Source organism: Meriones unguiculatus, chromosome 5 (genome assembly GCF_030254825.1).
Source record: "Meriones unguiculatus strain TT.TT164.6M chromosome 5, Bangor_MerUng_6.1, whole genome shotgun sequence".
NCBI lineage: Eukaryota > Metazoa > Chordata > Mammalia > Rodentia > Muridae > Meriones > Meriones unguiculatus.
The window spans coordinates 30,669,186-30,688,767 of record NC_083353.1 but is presented as its reverse complement, the minus strand read 5'-3'; the positions used below and the strand labels follow the sequence as shown (position 1 = coordinate 30,688,767).

At 38.0% G+C, this 19,582-nt stretch overlaps 2 long non-coding RNA genes across 2 annotated transcripts in view; one reads left to right on the top strand and one right to left on the bottom strand.

Moving 5' to 3' along the window:
* The window catches only part of LOC132654202 (uncharacterized), a 76,247-nt gene extending 67,546 nt beyond the window's left edge, over window positions 1–8,701 (top strand). The window contains exon 3 of the long non-coding RNA XR_009591840.1: window positions 8,465–8,701. This is a non-coding gene — a long non-coding RNA (uncharacterized LOC132654202). The remainder of the gene's footprint in view (window positions 1–8,464) is intronic.
* The window catches only part of LOC132654203 (uncharacterized), a 120,264-nt gene that overhangs the window by 38,429 nt on the left and 62,253 nt on the right, over window positions 1–19,582 (bottom strand). The window contains exon 3 of the long non-coding RNA XR_009591841.1: window positions 18,277–18,357. This is a non-coding gene — a long non-coding RNA (uncharacterized LOC132654203). The remainder of the gene's footprint in view (window positions 1–18,276; window positions 18,358–19,582) is intronic.

The window sequence follows — 19,582 nt, the reverse complement described above, 5'->3', positions numbered from 1 at the left end:
AACAGTCCGCTCCAGCTCAGTGTGTACTACCTTGGCCCTGACTACACCCTCCACCGGGCTCCCTCACCAAGCTTCTCACTAGAAGGTTTAAAAGGCAGTGATATTGCTTAGTATCCTATGCCTTAGGTCTTCCGGATGATCTGGATAAAAAATATATGATGTGATGATGTTATAAATGAGATTTACATCATCATTATAGCCTTTTTATAACAGAGAAAATTGGAAACAGCATAAAATGTCTAGCAATGAGGGATTAGCTAAATAAACGATGATACATTCTCATAATGAGATGCTGTGCAGCCATCAGAGATGATGAGGAAGAGAATGACCAGAGAAGATGTCCAAATGTATTAAGTTTAAATAGTAGAGTATAAAGCAATATGACTAATATATATAAAATAATGCCTGTTTATATAAAATGCATACTAATAAATTACATAATGTATTTAAATATATAGCCACTATCTTTAAAAAGAGAGAGAGAAAGAGAGAACCCATTTTTAAATGGGAAAAATACACCTTGACTTTAATGAAGATTGTCCCCAAATGGTATATTTCTAGATGATTTCACTTTCTTTGCTTTTCTGTATTCTCTAAAACTTACTGGATACAGATAATAAGACTATGCTGTTTTTGTCTTAACTTTTAATAAAATTATTTTAAAGAAATAACTCAAAAACCTTTAGTTATGCAGACACACACATATTAATTTTCTACATACACTTTATGACCTGTGCCCTTGAGCACAATGGGAGGAGGAAAATCTCTATTACCAAGATCCCACATACTTTGCTGCACCTCAACACAATTCTATTATCTAGAGTATCTCCTAATAATCCCTGAGCAACCTAAATGGATGGCAGAATTTCATGGCCAAATTAGAAAGGCCCAAGCCAAAAAATATCTCCCCTTGTCTTTTTTCCATAAGGCACTGCCAGCTCCCTGGATCACCTCCTTACCTAAGAACTTTCCTTTTCATGCCTGTGCCTGGGCAGAGTCACTTTGCTCTCTGCCTCTTCCTAAATCTGTAAGACCAGGGCCACACTAAGACTCAGCTCTTTGTGGGAAAAAAAAAAAAAATCTTTCTTCTTGGATGCCTGATGTATTGCTCATTATGCAAATGGGAAATAAGCATTAGAATATCCAGGTCAGATGCAGAATGTGTATAAATAATTGCTGGGGGAAATACTTGGCTCAGTGAACTAATCTAAAGCCCAAAGCTTAAGACGTTTGTGTCCAGCACAGATCTGGCTTGCTGGGATTCCATAGACGAGTCACTTAAACTCTCAGAGATGACAGGAGTGTTGATCTAGGCCCCAGAGAATAGCAAGACACTGCTGAGTACTTCAAAAATCCATGTATCAAAATTATAGGCGCGATTTAGGGAAAGGTCACAAAATCATCAAAAACCATGTGATACCTCAAAAATAACACTGATTTCACAAACTGTGACCTAAAAGGGATAGCTAAATTCACAGAAACCCAAATTTACAGACAGACCTAAAGCATTTGACACAGTTTTAGGCCTTTGTAATCGTTCTTGAGAAAGACCCAATACTCTCTTTAAGCAGTGCGTTACCAGACAGACATTTTTTAGCATTTCCTAACTTTTCACAGTTTACCCAAAACCCTGGCCCCAAATGAGTGGCCCAGTGAGAAAGGTCTTGAAAGCATCAATTACTGAAATCAAATTGTGTTCAGCAGGTAGACATTAGCATATAGCCTAGAAGCAGGCCAGGTTCACAAAACACATGGAAACCATGGAAACCACAGAAGGCTGTCCTATAATTGCGTGGCTTTTCTTGATCGTCACTATGAGCTTCTGTGGCTTGCACTAAGACTACAGTGAGAGTACTTGGTGGTAAGGAGGCTTCTTGACTCATTCTCATTCCTCAGTCCATTTCTGCTGGGTACACTGTTCTCCTACAGGAGCACCATTCTCCCACAGTCATACCACTCTGTAGTAAAAGGCCAGGCAACTCCACAGCTGCAGTCTGGTGTGACACGCTGCTGCCAGTGCAGCAAGTTCTTAATATCGTCAAAGAAACAGGCAGCTGATGATTTGATGACTTCCAAGTCTAGAGTCACAAAGTTCAGTCAGTCTCTAGTGTAATATGTGTTCATATAAAGTGGGGAACTTCTGAAGAAGCCAAAGAAAGATGTCGGGCTGTGTTTCTGCCACCTAGAATCTCTAGTCTTAATACATTTGAAAACAGAACAAGAGAATAAACCCTCTACTCATGTTTGGTGCTGTTTGTTGCATCTTGGGATACTTTTGTCCACCTAGTATAGTGATTTGAAAAGTGAGCTTTGAAGCCAGAAATAAAAATTACAGAATAAAAGTAAAGCACCTCCATTCTGCTGCCTAGCCAAGTATCCTAGAGCATAACCTTAACCATAACCTTAACCATAGCATGAGGAAAATATAATTAATTGCTAGAGCTGTAAAAGATCAGAGATGAGGCATATAGATTCTTAGTAGCTTATAGTAGTTGCTAACCATAACTATTATTCTAATCACAGCTATATCAAGTACTAATTTCTTCATTTGATAACAAACCCAAGAAGACTAAATGTCTGAAAAGCTGTTTTAAATCCACTGATTTGTTTTGTGCTGCTACTGCTTACTGTCTTTCCTTTATGAGAAACAAGGCAGTTCAAAAAACCAGGCTCAAAAATCTACCCCAGCCATCCGTCTGTCTACCCACACCCATGCAGAAAGCTCAGCATTGGAGTCAGGCATATGTAAATAAATCCTTCCCTTATCTAGAGCAACCCTGTGCAGATCTGATGGTGAATTCTGTCTCACCCAATTCCACAGAACCAACACTTGCTATGGGCCTAAAGAATGAATTCCCAGGCACGAAGCGCAAAAGAGAGACAGCTGAAGTAATCATTCCCCCTCCCCTTTTGTTTCTTTCTTTCAGTGGAAAATCCATGACCTCTGTGACCCTCAACCCAAAACTATAGCCCAAGGCTTGGTATAGTTAGGAGTTGGGGCATATAAGTAGGGCTGATAATGTTAGAGAAAGATGAACTAGGAGCAGAAACAAAGGCCAATAAACGCCTTTGAGCAAAAGACGCTGGGGAAGGGGGGTGCTGGAAACAGAGAACAAGGCGTAAAAAAAAGGGCTTGGAGAAGGATTGAATAAATTGTTTGCTGGTGCTATTTAGCAAAATCAGCTAAACTTGGCTTTCAAAAAGTTTCACACAAAATCATTTTCACTGATTATTTTTTGGCACAAGAAATTTTGTAAATTTTGGAAAAAATCACAATGTGACACAATTTGCTAAAAATGCCATTCAACACAATTTGATGTAAACTACAGAAATTTTATTATAATTCATTAGAAAAACTTAAAAATGTGATCGTGTCCTGAAAACTTGGATCAGAGCCACAAAAATCACTGGCAGACACAATCATGCATAAGAAGCAGGCATTCTGTCTGTCTCAGGCAAATGTCATGTGTCCTTTCTGTGCTTAGCTTCACTTGAATATCCCAGGGCAATTGGAAGCCAATTTTAGTCTTGCAAATTGTTTTTCCTGTGTGTTTGTTTGTTTGCTTGTTTGCTTGGATGATTGGTTGGTTGGTTAGTTTTTGGTTTGGGAGTTTTTGTTTTGTTTTGTTTTCTCAGAGATCAAAAATCCTCCAGCCTCTACACATGTAGACAAGCCTATACAAAATGTGTATGTTCTATTTACCAGAAAGGAAACTATGCTTACTGCTACAGGCACTCAAGGTCTGGTTGAGATTCTTCTGCCTCATGGTAAAACTGGATTGGGTCAAGGCTTTTTGTATGGATAGGGATAAAAGGAGCTCTCTTCCAGTGGTCATACTATAATTCTGAGAGAATTGTGTCACACAATGAAAACATTACAGAATGAACATGAGGAAAGCAAGAAAGTTGGTGCCTCCAGAGAGATGGTTATGTCTCAACCTCATCCATCTGAGAATGAGTCTGGCAGATAAAGAGTACCCAGGAAAGTATAGGAAAGAAAGAATGGAGAAAGCGAAGGAACAACCAAGAATAGAAGAGAAAAAGAAAGAAGTAGTGTGGTTTTTAACAAATAACGGAACTTGAGCCAATTATTAGCTCTTCAAAACTTCATAAAGAAGAATAATATGCCTTGTGACTAGTGTTTTCTATAGTGGGAGCTTTGTTATTAGAGAACTTTACATATGTTATACACAATGTGCAAACTAATAAACACTTTTATATAACACATTTACATTCTTCCTTTGTCCATAGAAGTAGTTAGCTCTTAAAACATATATGAAAGTTGTTTGAATTGTATTGTATAAACTGCAAAAAAGGTATTTAAAATATTCTATACACATACACATTCTATCAGCTCTCTGTCTTTCCATCTACCTACCTATCTATTATCTGTCTATTTATTATCTATCTATCTACACTATGTTTCTATATTTACACATAGCTGTGGGTTTAGGCAAAACATGAAATGCTAATGCATTTATCCTTAGAATTTACTGTAATTCTTGTAACTAAAAAGGGAAAAAAATTGGAGAAAATTTATCACACAATCTAAGACTTGAGCTCTCTAATATATACTTAAAATAATTCAAAGAGAAGAAAACTTATTAAAAAGTAAATGCAATGGTTTTATAGCAAAGGGAGTAAAAAATGTCTCATAAATAGATGAAAAGATGTTCATGGAAGATGCAAATTAAAATTACATCAAGATACCATATTTTACTATCAGATTGGTAAAAATCCAAAAATTTGACAACCCTTAAGGTTGGCGAGATTCAGAAAACTGAGAACAGTGATTCACTGCTGGTGGGAGTATAAGTAGGTATAATCTGCTGGAAGGCAAGTTGGCAATGTTTGTTGAAATTACAAATACATATATTCTTTGACTCAGCAGTTCCAATTATAGGAGAATATTTACAGATAGATTCACACATGGGAAAAATCATGAATGTGCATGGTTATTTATTGAAACATATTCTGTAATAGCAAGGAATTAAACAGTCTAAAAGTTCATCAATAGAGAACTGTTTAAACACACTATGGCATATCCAAATAACAGGATAAAAAGAAACTAGGAAATAAGGAAGCTTTGTACTATTAGTTCATAAGATATAGAAGATTCAAAAGGCCTTTTTAAATTAAATTTTTATTTTGTATGTTAATTACAGTTTATTTACTTTGTATCCCAGCTGTAGCCCCCTCTCTCATTCCCTCCCAATCCCACCCTCCCTCTTTCATCTCCTCCCTGCCCTTTTCTAAGTCCACTGATGGGGGAAGAGAGACTATCTCTGACATGAACTCAGTGGCTGGCTCTTTGATATCTTCCCCTATCCCCCCGAGGGAGGAGCAGCCTTACCAGGCCACAGAGGAGGACATTGCAGCCAGTTCTGATGAGACCTGATAAGCTAGGGACAGATGGAAAGGGAAGAGGACCTCCCCTATCAAAAGGTCTTTATTATGTGTTACACTGGTCTTAAGAGTGGGGAAAAGACTATGTGTAGCACTGATTATATAAACATTTTTTTAGATCTCTAGAAATCTGCCTAGGAAACTAATAACATAGGTTATCTGTTTTAGTGTCGGCATGGAAACCAGCAGATGGGAGAATGATGAAGGAAGAACTTTGCGTTTATTTTTACCCTTGTTAATTTTTTTGAGCCATATGAATCTATTATTCACAAATTAAACAAATGTTAAGATACAGCTACTATTTTTGAGAAAGATACCATCTTATTTATCTTCATCCCTCCATTCTTGGTATCTGAAAACATGACTTAATGCCCTCACCTAGTATTTAGTTGGAAAAGGGTCCTGGATGTCTTACAAATAAGGTGATTGTTTTCTGAGCACCATTTCTTTAAATTTGTTGAAATCACAGAAATAATGAGCTATAAGGGAGTAAAAATCATGAAGTGTTTTTCTACTTAGAAAGAGTAAATTTTGAGCAAAGGGTAGCTGTACATTCTGCACATAATATTTAATTTAATTTAATAATCTCATGCTTATTTGGTGACATGTTTTGTTTGGTCTTGTCAGTACAAGTGTCTCAGTTTGACTCCAGAATCTGTGTAATAAGTGGGAATGCGGATGTGTGCTTATTATCCCAGCACTGGGAGAGTATAGATAAGCAGATTTGGGGACTCACTGGCCAGCCATCTTAGCCTACTGAACAAGGACAAGGTCAGTGACAGACTGTCTCAAAATAAATAAAAAGTGGACATCACCTGAGAATTGATTCCCGATGTTCCTCTAGCTTCCATGTGTTCATGAACTACACACGCATGCATAATCACACATGTGCCTGTAAACACACACAATCTCCAGAGAAATCTCTAGAAATAGTTTATATCTGCTGAAGGGTATGTGTTTTCAACTGGTAGAAAGAGAGACAGGACGTCTAAGTCTGTAGGAAGAACAGCAGGAAGGTAGTGGTGGGTAGACAACCAAGTAGCCAGAACAGGTAGTCTAGGGTAAAGCTTGGAGAAGGAAAAGGCTGAAGGGTGAAAGGTTGGGCCTGTGGCTGTCTGATGCTTGTTTCCTGTATGATTGGTACCTTACAGGTAGAGACCACAGGGCTCCACAGAGGATCTTTGCTTTTGAAACATTGGTCACAAGGATTTGGGTTTTCAAATACCGAAGATTTTCAAACTGCCTTTGCTTTATTGATCCAACAGAGTTAGTTCCTACAAGTTGGTGACACATGCCATCCTGCATTTCAGAGTAAAATCCAATGTTTAGGAACTGTTTTGTGATTTTTGTTTTGTTTTGTCAACAGTAAAATGGATAACTATTTAAAGATCATACAGTTAGGTGGGAACTTACATTGTGCAAAACATGTATTTTGAACTAGGCTTGTTGTCACATAGAATGCATGTGTACATAAATATCATTTCTGAACCAGCTGGTTCACTAAAAAGCCCAGTTTCAGACTCCTCAATACTCCCATTAATAGCAATTGCCTACACTGTGACATCTGCTAAATAAAATCAGATAGTAAATAAAATTACTGAAATCTACTGTAATGCTGCTATAAGTACCATTCACAGTATTCTGAAACTTCATTGTGTCTATATCAACCAAACCAATAGTTGGGAAGAATCAAAGTATTACTCAAACATTTTAAACTGCCGACTGTGTTAGATAGCACAGGCTTTTTGCTGTTACCCCAGCAGGTAGATATTAGCATGGATAGAAGAGAATACATGGCTTTAACAGAATTAAGTCTCCACTTGCAGTGGTCGCCAAAGTTTTTCCTGTCTGTGTTAGCACAGATTTTATGATGACTTTAAAGTGTTTAATATTATAGAAAGTCTGCAGAGTATGTGCTGTGCATATAGAAATATTTTTCTACTTGTAAAGAGGATATGATGTAGTCATGTTGGAAATCTATTTACAATTTTCATGCCAGGTTCCCATAATACTGTTGTCACGCGAGCGTATCTTGTCCCACTCTGGGGTGGCTGGCTGGCTGCCGGGATGAGAGGCAGGAGAGGCACAGAGCTGAACGCCCTGACTTGAAGTCTGGAGACAAGAGTAGAGGAAGAACATAGGGGCCAAAAGAAAGGGTTTAGCAAAGAGAAAAACAAGTCAATAATTATATTTAAAAGTATGATTTTCAACATCAAATTTAATTAAATCACTCCCACTCAGCAGGCATGTTAGAAATACAGAGATAGATAAAAGATAGAAGATAGATAGACAGATGGATGGATAGATAGATAGATAGATAGATAGATAGATAGATAGATAGACAGACAGATAGATAGACAGAGCCTGCGTCTATAGGAAAAGAAAAAAAAAGCCAGAAATGTTTATTTCTGAGGGTCAAAACTAGGGCTTTAACAACAGAAAATATCCATCATTTTGTATGTTTTGGAGTAAGCAGACCTCAAATGTTTTCACATGTAAAAACTACTGTGGAGCAGTCTTTGCACTGTTTGCTGAAGGGATGCAACAAAGTAGCAAAACAGCCGACAGCTGAGACCACTGGGTGGTATTGATGTCGATCCTACAAAGAGTCCACCAATGATGTTTGCGCCTCACTCTTCCGTCCAGTAGTCCCTGTCCCTACCACACTCCAGTCAGAACAACTGTGAAAAACAGGTGCTTCCATTGTTGGTTATTGAATAGATGGGTGGGGATGTGTTCCCAATTTATGTATATGAGTCAAAAATATTTTATTACAGGATATTTCAACAGCCCACTGAAAGAAAAGTTTTTAATATCCATTATCAACAATCGTAGTGTGCATTAAGAGTGCATCGCTGGAAGAGCTTTAATGGACCTGAAAGCATCTTTGGGCACTCCAGACCTGAGTGTGCAAAGGATGTTCTTTTATTTCAGTATTACAACAGAAATTTATTTTATTAGCTGTACATGGCCTCATGGTCATTTCTACCTGTTTTTTTGTTTGTTTGTTTGTTTTGTTTTGTTTTGTTTTTGCTTTTGTTTTTTTTTTTTTTTTCAGGTACAACTGTTTAAAAAACAAAGACTGCTCTTTGATCACTTCCCCCTGAGGGGGAAGCAGCATTACCAGTCCACAAAAGAAGACAATGCAGCCACTCCTGATGAGACCTAATTGACTAGGATCAGAAGGAAGGAAAAGAAGACCTCCCCTATCAATGGACTTGGGGAGGGGCATGCATGCAGAGGGTGGAGGAAAGGAGGGATTGGGACAGGAGGAGGGAGGGAACCACAGGGGGATATGGAGTGAATAAAGTGTAATTAATAAAGAATTAAAAAAAAAACAAGCCTGTATCCTGCCGTTTTGTGATGAAGAGAGCATTGTATGTTCCAAGATAGACTCAACTTTCACTCAACTACATCACACTGAGTGAAGAGCCATTTCTCTGAATTCTAAATGTCTACATTAAAAAATGAAGGGTCAAGGTAAATCATCCCTGGCATCATACATAGTTTAAAGACTCTGCAGCAATTTGAAGCCTCTTCTACAAGCATCTTATAAAATTATTACTGATTACTATCTTCATTATGTAGGTGAAAATCTGAAAGCTAGCTGTGGGGATCAGACTTGAATCTGGCAGTGTTCTGCTAGCCTTTAACTAACTGTTTATCTGGTTAAGCACATATAAGGGTTAAGATGTCTAAAGAAGTACACAAAGTATTCAGTCATTGATTCTGTAGGACACAATACTGTATGCAGGGTGTGATTCAGAGGAGCACACCAGGACACTCAGCCAAACTCATCTGAACTATCCAAAGCCCTTGATTCTGCAAACTGGGTTGCAGATCTTTAGAGAACAGGCTTTCTCACAAGATTGCTGGCACTTTCTCTTCCAATCTCAGCCAGGAAAACAGTAAGAACAGCCTTTCTCATATCATTTTGGCATTTCTGGTCTTGGTCCAGGCTGGAAAATTAAAGTGCAAAATCACTTAACTGAACATTTCACAAGGTAAAGAAATGTTCAGTTCAAGCTTAGCTCTTAAGTGGACAAGAGTGTCCTGTTTGTTCCCCTCATCACAGCCCAGAAGACAAAGAAGCACCGTGATGGGGCTTCTGTTTTCAAAGTTCTCTGCTCTAAGTCCCATGCCAGAAGCAAATCAGCCTTTTCATACGCCTCTGCCAAGGACCACATGAGAATATTGCTGACATGCTAGAGTGCTCATGGCTGTCATCTGACCCAGGTGTCTCTACTTCAAACCTTGAGTAAAGAAATCACCAAAGATTTCATTAGGAAGACAAAATGACTTTTCCATCTTACTAAGTTAATAACAAACATAAACACAGAATGCAACTTCTAAATGGTGTATTCCTTCAGCTAACTATATCTTGTTGCTTTCCTATCAGCAGAATCCTTGCTCAGATTGCCATCCTAGCTGCTTCATTTGATTTTAGTTTTCTTCTCTCCTCATTTTGGTTTTGGCTATGTACCTACCTCTGCAAACTGCAACATTCAATTCTAATAGTTGATTTGGCCATGGTGTTTCATGTGAGGTTCAAAATTTTGTTTTGAAGAAATGGTAAAATAATGTTTAACGTTTCTCTTTTTATCATTGCGATTGTCTTATCTTCAACCTATGGTTGCTTCTATTTTTCCTGAAGTATGGACTAGCTAGCATTCAGGATCTTATGACACTGCACAGAGAAAATGCATACTTAAAACATTTAAGACAGCAGGAAAACTTTCATGGTTTTAGAAAAGGCAATGGGTGCAAAGTGGATAACTGAAAAAGAAAAACAAATTACTAAAGGAGACTTCATAAAAATTAAAATACTTATAAAATGGGAAGATGCTGACTGCACATAAATTACCAAGTGCTGTGTTCAAAACATACAAATAGCTCTAGTAATTCAAAGCAACTCTGAAAATAGAGAAAATTTTGGGTAGGCATTTCATAAATAAGTATCTCAAATATAACAGGCATGTTAAAATGTATTCACCATCACTGGTCATCAAAGAAATGAAAATTAAAACCGCAAGGAGAAACTATCACTGCCAGAATGACTTGATTACGAAGTCCATGCATACAAAATGCCAAAAAGATGTGGAGAAGTTGAAACTCCTCTGTGTTGCTGATGAGAATTCAAGGCCATACTCTTTTGAAAACAGTTTGACAATTTTTATGAAGTTAAACACATGTATAAGACTCAGTAGTCCTATTCTTAGGTAATTTTCCAAGAGATATGAATTCAAAACTAGATTTTTTTTATTCATACAAGTCAAATTCTTGATGGTGGTAGGGAACAACAAATATCTTTCAACAAAAGTTGAATAGACAACCATGGTATTATTTACCAATAAAGAACTTTCAAAGGAATAAACAACTGATAGTTAAATATGAACAAATCTCAAAACCATTTTGTTGATATAAGGAATCAGCTTCCATGAGAGCCTCTCCCCAGTTAAGGATCTGTAGACCATCTATAAATCTACTGACATGAACTTTGAAGGAAGATGAAAAACAGTCTTACCTTCAGTGAAGAAATAAAAACAGAGGAACACCCAGCTACATAGCCATAAGGTATATGCAGAAGACTAAGCTCAGAACCACATAAGGTCCGCACTTGTGATTTAGTTTCTGCTCTTTTCCTCCGAGTGGGTTGTCTTGTCCAGCCTTGATATGAGGGTTTGTACCTAGTTTTGTTGTAACTTGTTTTGCTGTGTTCAGTTGATATTCCTGGGGGGCGGGGAGTTGTACATTTTTAAAAGGGAAATAGAGGAGGAGTGGATCTAGAGGAGAGAGGAGGTGGCCGGGGAAGAACATGGGAAAATGGAGAGAGGGTAAACAGCCAAGATGTGATTTATGAAAGAAGAAGAAAACAATTAAAAAAAAACATTAAAAACAGGGCCTTCTTAAAGTGGAAGTGTTAGGCTAAATGTGTGGAGGTTTGTTGATGATATGAGACGTTGCCATGTCTCATTGGATGGCAAGGTAGCCACACATGCACATTTGGTCAAATGTCTTTAAGAGAATGTCTGCAAGAGTGCTCCTGAATAACATGAACATTTCAGTCAGTAGACTGAGTGAGCACTGTCTTCCTAATTTGAAGAAAGGACATGTGTATGAAGATGTGTGTGTGTGTGTGTGTGTGTGTGTGAGAGAGAGAGAGAGAGAGAGAAAATAAGTGTGTGTCTGCTCATGCTAAAATAATGATTAAAAAAAAGAGCATGGAAGATCTTCTGATATCTTCTTCAATGTCTTTCTTCAGAGACTTGAAGTTTTTGTTTTTGTTTTTTTCAAACAGGTCTTTCACCTGCTTGTATAGAGTCACACCAAGGTACTTTATGTTATTAGTGGCTATTGTGAAGGATGTTTTCTCCTGATTTCTTTCTGGCCCTTTTGTCTTGGGTATACAGAAAGGCTTCTGTTTTTTTTTGAGTTGATTTTGTAGCCAGCCACTTTGCTGAAGATGTTTATCAGCTGAAGGAGTTCTCTGGTTGAATTTTTGGGGTCGCTCATGTATATTATCATATCATCTGTGAATAGTGAAACTTTGACCTCTTCCTTTCCGATTTGTATCCCTTTGATCTCCTTTAATTGTCTCATTACTCTAGCTAGGAATTCAAGTACTATGTTGAAGAGATACAGAAAGAATGGGAAGCCTTGCCTTATCTGTAATTTCAGTGGGATTGATTTAAGTTTCTGAGAATATATAAAGTACTCAAGAAGTTAAACAGTAACAAATCAAGTAATTCAATTAAAATGGGGTACTGAGCTAAACAGAGAATTCTCAATAGAGGAATATCGAGTGACTGAGAAGCACTTAAAGAAATGCTTAACATCCTTAGTCATCAGGGAAATGGAAATCAAAATAACCCTGAGATTTCACCTTACACCCATCAGAATGGCTAAGATCAAAAACTCAAATGACAGCACATGCTGGAGAGGATTTTGAGAAAGGGGAACCCTCCTTTATTACTGGTGGAAATGTAAACTTGTACAACCACTTTGGAAATCAATCTGGTACTTTCTCAGACAATTAGGAATAGTGCTTCCTCAAGATATAACTATAGAACTCCTAGGCATATATCTGAAATATGCTCAAGTATTTATTTGCTCAAGCATGTTCGTAGCAGCTTTATTCATAGTAGCCAGAATCTGGAAACAACCCAGAAGTCCCTCAACTGAGAAATGGATACAGAAATTGTGGTACATTTACACAATGGAATACTACCTAGCAATTAATAACAAAAAAATCATGAAATTTGCAGGCAAATGGTGGGAACTAGAAAAGATAATCCAGTCAGGTATCCCAGAAGCAGAAAGACACACAGAGTGTGTCTCACAATATACTCACAAGTGGATATTAGACAAATAATATAGAATAAACATAAAAATCTATACACTTAAAGAAGCTAAGCAAGAAGGAGGACCCTTGGTAAGATGATCAATCCTCAGAAAAGCAAATGGGACAGACATCAGAAGAGGGAGAAAACAGGGAACAGGACAGAAGCCTGCCACAGAGGGCCTGTGAAAGACTCTACTCAGCAGGATATCAAAGCAGATGTTGAGACTCATAGCCAAACTTTGGGCAGAATGCAGGGAATCTAATGAAAGAAGGGGGAGATAGAAAGACCTGGAGGGGATAGGAGCTCCACAAGGAGAGCAACAGAACCAAAAATATCTGGCCCAGGGGTCTTTTCAGAGATTGACACTCCAACCAAGGACCATTCATGGAGATAACCTAGAACCCCTGCACAGATGTAGCTCATGGCAGCTCAGTGTCCAAGAGGGTTCCCTAGAAAGAAGAAAAGGGACTGCCTCTGACATGAACTCAATGGCTGGCTCTTTGATCCCTCAGCCTTACCAGGTCACAGAGGAAGACAATGCAGCCAGTCCTGATGAGTCCTGATAGGCTAGGGTCAGATGAAAGGGGAGGGGCATGGGAGGAGATGAAGTGGGAAGGAGATGAGGTTAGAAGGGGATGAGGGAGGGGGCTACAGCTGGGATACAAAGTGAATAAACTACAATTTATAAAAAAAAATAAATTAATTAAAAAAAAGAAAAAGAGACAATGAATTCAAAAGGGAGCAAGGGATGAAATTAAGTAATTATACTGTAATATAATGTGATTTTTAAAAGAAACTATAGTTTCCTCTGCTTGAAGACCAGTAATATGTAAATTACAAGTGTTATAACGTAGATTTTTAAACAACTTACACCTATAAGCTTAATATCTTTGTCAAAAACATGGAAATAGTATTTAATTGACGTGAACAATACCAATCCTTTAAACACTGTACTGAGAATGGAGAGCTCTAGCGTTAAGTTTTTTGGTTTTTTTTATAATTTTTAAAAAATTTTTCCTCACAATTTATTCATTACATATCCCGATTGAAGCCCCCTCCCTCAACTCTCCCAGTCCCACCTTTCCTCCCTCTTCCCCTCATCCCCTTCCCCTAGTCCACTGAAAGTGGGCCTTCTCCACTATTGCATCTGCCCATCACTTGTTAAGTCTCCTCAAGACTGCTGCTGCTTGGGTCCTCTGCCTCCATGGTCTGGCAAGACTGTATCATCAAGGACGAGTGATCAGAGAGCAGTCAACTGAGTTCATGATAGAGGCAAATGGGACCTCATGAAACTGAAAAGTTTCTGTAAAGCAAAGTACACTGTCAACAGAACAAAAGGACAGCCTACAGAATGAGAAAAGATCTTCACCAACCCTACATTCGATAGAGGGCCAATATCTACCCTTAAGTTTACCTGTGATGCTTATTTGAGACTTCAGTATAAGGACAAGTTTCAAGAACTCACATTGCATCCTGGAAAGTTTCTTTCTAAGCCGTGAAAAGCAAGGAAGCCCCATAATTTTTTACCTTATTATTGGCATAGAATTTAGTTAATCTCTTGCAGAAGCATAGAAATTAGGACTTCAGCATTCATGATCTATCTGAACATACACCCTTGACCAAAATCTTTGTTAAAATATAATTTATTTTTCCATCAGTTGTTGCTTTACAAGCTTATTCCTAGATGCTGTTAAAAGTCATTATAAAATACACAAACAATAAAATTCACTGTTTTCAAGAGCTGCTTTAAATATCACATGATGAGTTTCAGAATAGAAATATATTTTATTTCACATTTATGAGGTTAGCAGTCTAAGAACAAAGTGACAACAGGTTTGGTTTCTTCCAAAGTCTTATTCTTCAGTTTTCAGGTAGTTACTTTCTCACTGTGTCTTCATGTGGCATATTCTATATGTGTCTACCAGGTATGCCTAAATTTCCTCTTTTAATATGGATACCACACATTGAAATAGAGCTACTATAATACCATCTTATAAGCTCTTTAAAGATTCCATTTGCATATACAGTCTTATTCTGAAATACTATGGGTTAGAGTGAGAGCATTTAAAAGTATATGGAATACAATTTAGCCAACGGCACTGTGTTAACCATTTTTGGGTATACATCCATGTGTTTACACACTCAATCTTCAGAACTGTTTCGGCTTTGCAAGTACTGAAAACTCTAATTCTTTCCTTCCCTCTGACCCAGTAGCATTGATTTCTGAAGTTACATGTTGTCAGTACCTAGTATAGAAAGAACTGTATAACGTCTGTCTTTTGTGATGGGCTTCTACCTTCAGTCGAATTTGAAATTTCACCCATGTTGTGGCAGATCCCCGGACTGAACAAGCCTTTCTAACTGAAGGTACTCAGTCTGCCAGACAGCCTCATTAGGTTTCAGCAACATTCCCTCCTCTTATACCTTCAAGTTCAGAGATGGTACCAATACTCATTTACTCAGATTTTATCTCCAAACCCTATCTTCACCTTCATACAAAATTCTTGTCTTACTCTCCCCAAATTCTCCTATAAGAATGAGCCATGTCCACAGAGGAGAACTTTGCAGCCAGTCCTAAAGATACCTGATAAGCTAGGATAAGATGGAAGGGGAGAAAGACTCCCCTATCAGACTTGGAGAGGAGCAGGGAGGAGTTGAGGGAGGGAGGGTGGGGTTGGGAGGGAATGAGGGAGGGGGCTATGGCTGGGATACAAAGTTAATAAACTGTGACTAATATTAAAAAAAAATTAAAATTTAATTAAAAAAAGAATGAGCCGTGTCTTTCTGGCCAGGATTAGTTGAATAGATAGATATAGATATAGATATAGATATAGATATAGATATAGATATAGATATAGATATAGATATAGATATAGATATAGATATAGATATAGATATAGATAGATATAGTAGATTTATCATTGTTGAGACTAGGTGATAGAGACTGGGAGTGTTTTATACTATTCTTCCTATCTATGTGTTTGAATCTTTAAAAAATAAAGTAGCAGAAAGAGAAGGATTACACGTGAGAAGGTGACTCAGGCCAGAGCACCTGAGAGCAGAGAGCACAGTCTGTGATAAACCAAGGCTTTGGCTCTCTGCTTGGTCAAACCTGTATCTCACTTGCATTCCCAAGATCACATCTGTGATTTTATCTTTATTTCATGCATTTCTCCTCATTCTCTCACCTGTTTTTCCGTTTTTCCCAAAGACTACTAACTTATATTATTTCAACTGAACAGTTTTTGGTTTTGTTCGTGCTCCATTAAATACATGTTCCTTGTAACCATTCGGCTTTCCCCCAACAAGACCTGTCAAAAGTACTTAACAGAGGGAATATAAATTAGCCTTCAAAATGTCTCATCCATTTGCCTTTTGCTCAATAGCAAAGCTTTATCTTAGTGTTATATAGTTAGTTGGACAAAAAAAATAAAGTCCAATTTGAGACAAAACTAGTTTTGTATCTTCCTAGACTAGGATTTTTTATTCTAATTTAAATTATAACAGAAGAAAAATAAAAGATTTCAAAAAGATATTTTACAGACTACTTTTATTTTCCATGTTAAGATAGATCCATAATAGGAATGATCTTCACCTCCCCCTGAGGGGAGAGCAGCCATATAAGCCACAGAGAAAGACAATGCAGCCAGTCCGATGAGACCTGATAGGCTAGGGTCAGATAAAAGGAGGACCTCCCCTATCAGTGGAGTGAGGGAGGGTCATGGGAGTAGAAGAGGGAGGGCAGGATTGGGAGGGGACGAACGAGGGGGGGCCACAGCTGGGATACAAAGTGAATAAATTGTAATAATCCAAAAAAATTTTTTAAATGATCTTACAGAAACCACCTTACAGCCAAAGCTTTCAAAATTCCGCAAGAGGACAGGCTTCAGTAGAAGTGGCAGTGAGAGTCACAGAAGACAAATGAAAACAGAAATAACGACTGATAGAACGACAGAGCTCAGAAATTAACCTCACGAAGAGCAAGAAAGAAGCAAGCAAAATCTGCTTCATGTACGAAATGCTTGTTCTGGTTCCTTGTAACCAAATCTGTGTCCCTCCTTAAGCTTGGGGTCTATAAGACCTGCTTACACTTTAGGAAACATGTTCTTATTTTCACATTCTATTTCTCTGTTAAGACCTTCACAGGGTTGGAAACACTTGGGAATACTAATCACATTGCAGTTACCTCAGGCTGACTTTGCTACACTAAGGAAGCTATTTATAATGGTCTTATTTTGGGGTTTGTTGTTTATAGAAGAGAATCCCAAGGAGCTATAAGTCTTCTCAGTTCAACCGCACTCCCAGTTAAATATAAATAATTCCTTTAAATACATTGCAATGACTGAACATGTAAATATAGTCATTGTATTTTCTTTTCTTTATGATCTTCCTCAAAAAAAAAAAAAAAAACTTACAATTTGGACATTGAGTTGCCTATGGTGATTACAGCTAATCTGAATTCCCCAGGAAATATTTATTGACTGCTTATTATAAGTCAGGCAAAGGTTGCAGAAGATCTGTTAACAACTTAGCTGATGGCATGAACCTCAGAGAATGAAGCCAATAAATGAGGCAGACTAAGTCTCATGCAATAAATCTTCATTCAGAGCATCAGACAATTTATACGCTGGTGGTATTCTAGGGTTAAGCAAGGTCAAATGAGCAAAGTTGATTTGAGTTCAGGTTGTACGTAGTCACAAGGCCAACCATGCTTGGAAATATCATCTGAATAATAGTAATAGATGATGGATAAACTCACTCCTATTTACTGCACCTGGGAGGGGCATGAAAGCACATCCCAAGAACAACCCATGTATGGGCAGGCAGATGTCACAGGGACAAAAACATAGACAGAAAAGAAACATAATTAACTGGGAAATTATTATGGCCGCTGATACTGACTGTTTACTAGATTTCACTCAAAATTTTTGATTAGTTTACATAGTTGTAAAAATAATAGATTTCATTACGATGTTTTACATGTTAGTTGTGTACTTTTATCATATTTCATCTGTGATCTCCCATCATCAGCACTGTCTCTTCCCAAATTGTGCCACTTTTACTTCTGGTTATATGTATTTTTAAAGATTTGCTTTTTAAGATTTATTTTATTTGTGTGTGTGTGTGTGTGTGTGTGTGTGTGTGTGTGTGTACAAAAAGAAGTGTTGGCTCTCTCAGAAAGGAAGCAAAGAGCAGTTGTGAGCCACCTATTGTAGGTGCTCGGTACCAAACATGTGCCCTCCATGAGAGCTGTACACCCTCCTAGTCTCCAACCCCTTATTCCTATTACTTATGTTCATGTGTATGTGTGTGTGTGTGTGTGTGAGAGAGAGAGAGAGAGAGAGAGAGAGAGAGAGAGAGAGAGAGTATGCATATGAGAGTGCCTATGGAGGCACGTGTCAAATTTCTCTAGAGCTGGAGTTATAAGTGAGCTGAGTGCTGAGAACTCCCGAAAGCACAGTTTAATTCCTTAGCCACTGATCCTCTCTCCAGTCCCTTTTGCTACATTTTTCAATTCTGTACTCACCATGTGAAGGAGGACACACAATATTTGCCTGAATTCGGCTTATTTCGGTTATCACGATAATCTCCAGTTCCATGCATTTTCCTGCAAATAAGATGAGTTTTATTGCTCCTCGTGGTTGGATAGAATCCCTTGCAGATCTACTTGCACCACATTTTCTTCATTTATGGACATTAGTGGCCATCTAGGCTGACTATATGATTTAGCTATTTACTGTGAATAGTGCCACAATGTACATGCATGTCTGAGTATGCTGCGTTGAGTCCCTACAGACGTATACCGAGCACCCTTCCAAGAAATAATTGCATGAAGTTTACACTTGTCCTAACTTCTCCTCTCTCCCTCCTCCTTTGCCTCCCTCTCCTCCTCTTCCTCTATTAAAACTCCAGGAGGAATTCCAACTGAGGCAGTCCCACCTCCTAGTTCACACTGTAAAACAAAATAAATTCTCTGTATGTGACAGAAGGATTCTCAAAAGAGAGGACCTAAAGAAACACATGATCTTGGGATGCCCAATACTAACCAATACATATGCAATACAACTCTCACAACTAAGGCTTGGGAAACATTAAGAAGGTACGAAAAGATTTTAAGAGAAGACTTTGATATCTGTTGCAAGACTGTCTTCCAGAAAGGACAGTAAAGCTGCATCATCAAACCTCAACCATATGGCTAATTAAACAAGATTTGAACAATGATGAAACAAATAGACATGCTAACATGGAAGTCATTAGCCCCAGGCAATGAATGACTACAGAAAGAGAGAGAATTAGCCTTCACCTGGAATGAGGCCCCTAACTGGGTATCCAACACCAAGTGCTCAGACCTGAAAAAATATGAGAAGCAACCAACAGACCCAAGCAGGTCTGTTCATAAATCCATATGCATACAACAATAATAATTAAAGAAAAATAGGCCACAAATTTGAGAGGAAAAGAGGTGATGTGGGAGGGGTTGGAAGAGAGGGGAAATGATGTAAGCATATTTGAACTTTTTTTAAATTTTCTAATAAGCAAAAATTAGAGAGTTGGCTCAATGGTTCAGAGCACTGGTTGCTCTTCAGGAGGACCTGTGTTTGACTCCCAGCACCCATATGGCAGCTTACAAACATGTCTGTAACTCCAGTTCCAGGATACATACATGATGAACAGATATACATGTAAGCAAAACAGCCACACAAAAATAATAAGATGATCATTCTTAAAAATTTCTAATAGAAAAGAAAAAAATTACAGGGTCTACCAAATGGATTGGAAGAAAAAGACACTTGCTGAGAGCCAGACCAAATGAGTGTGATCACGAGAACCCA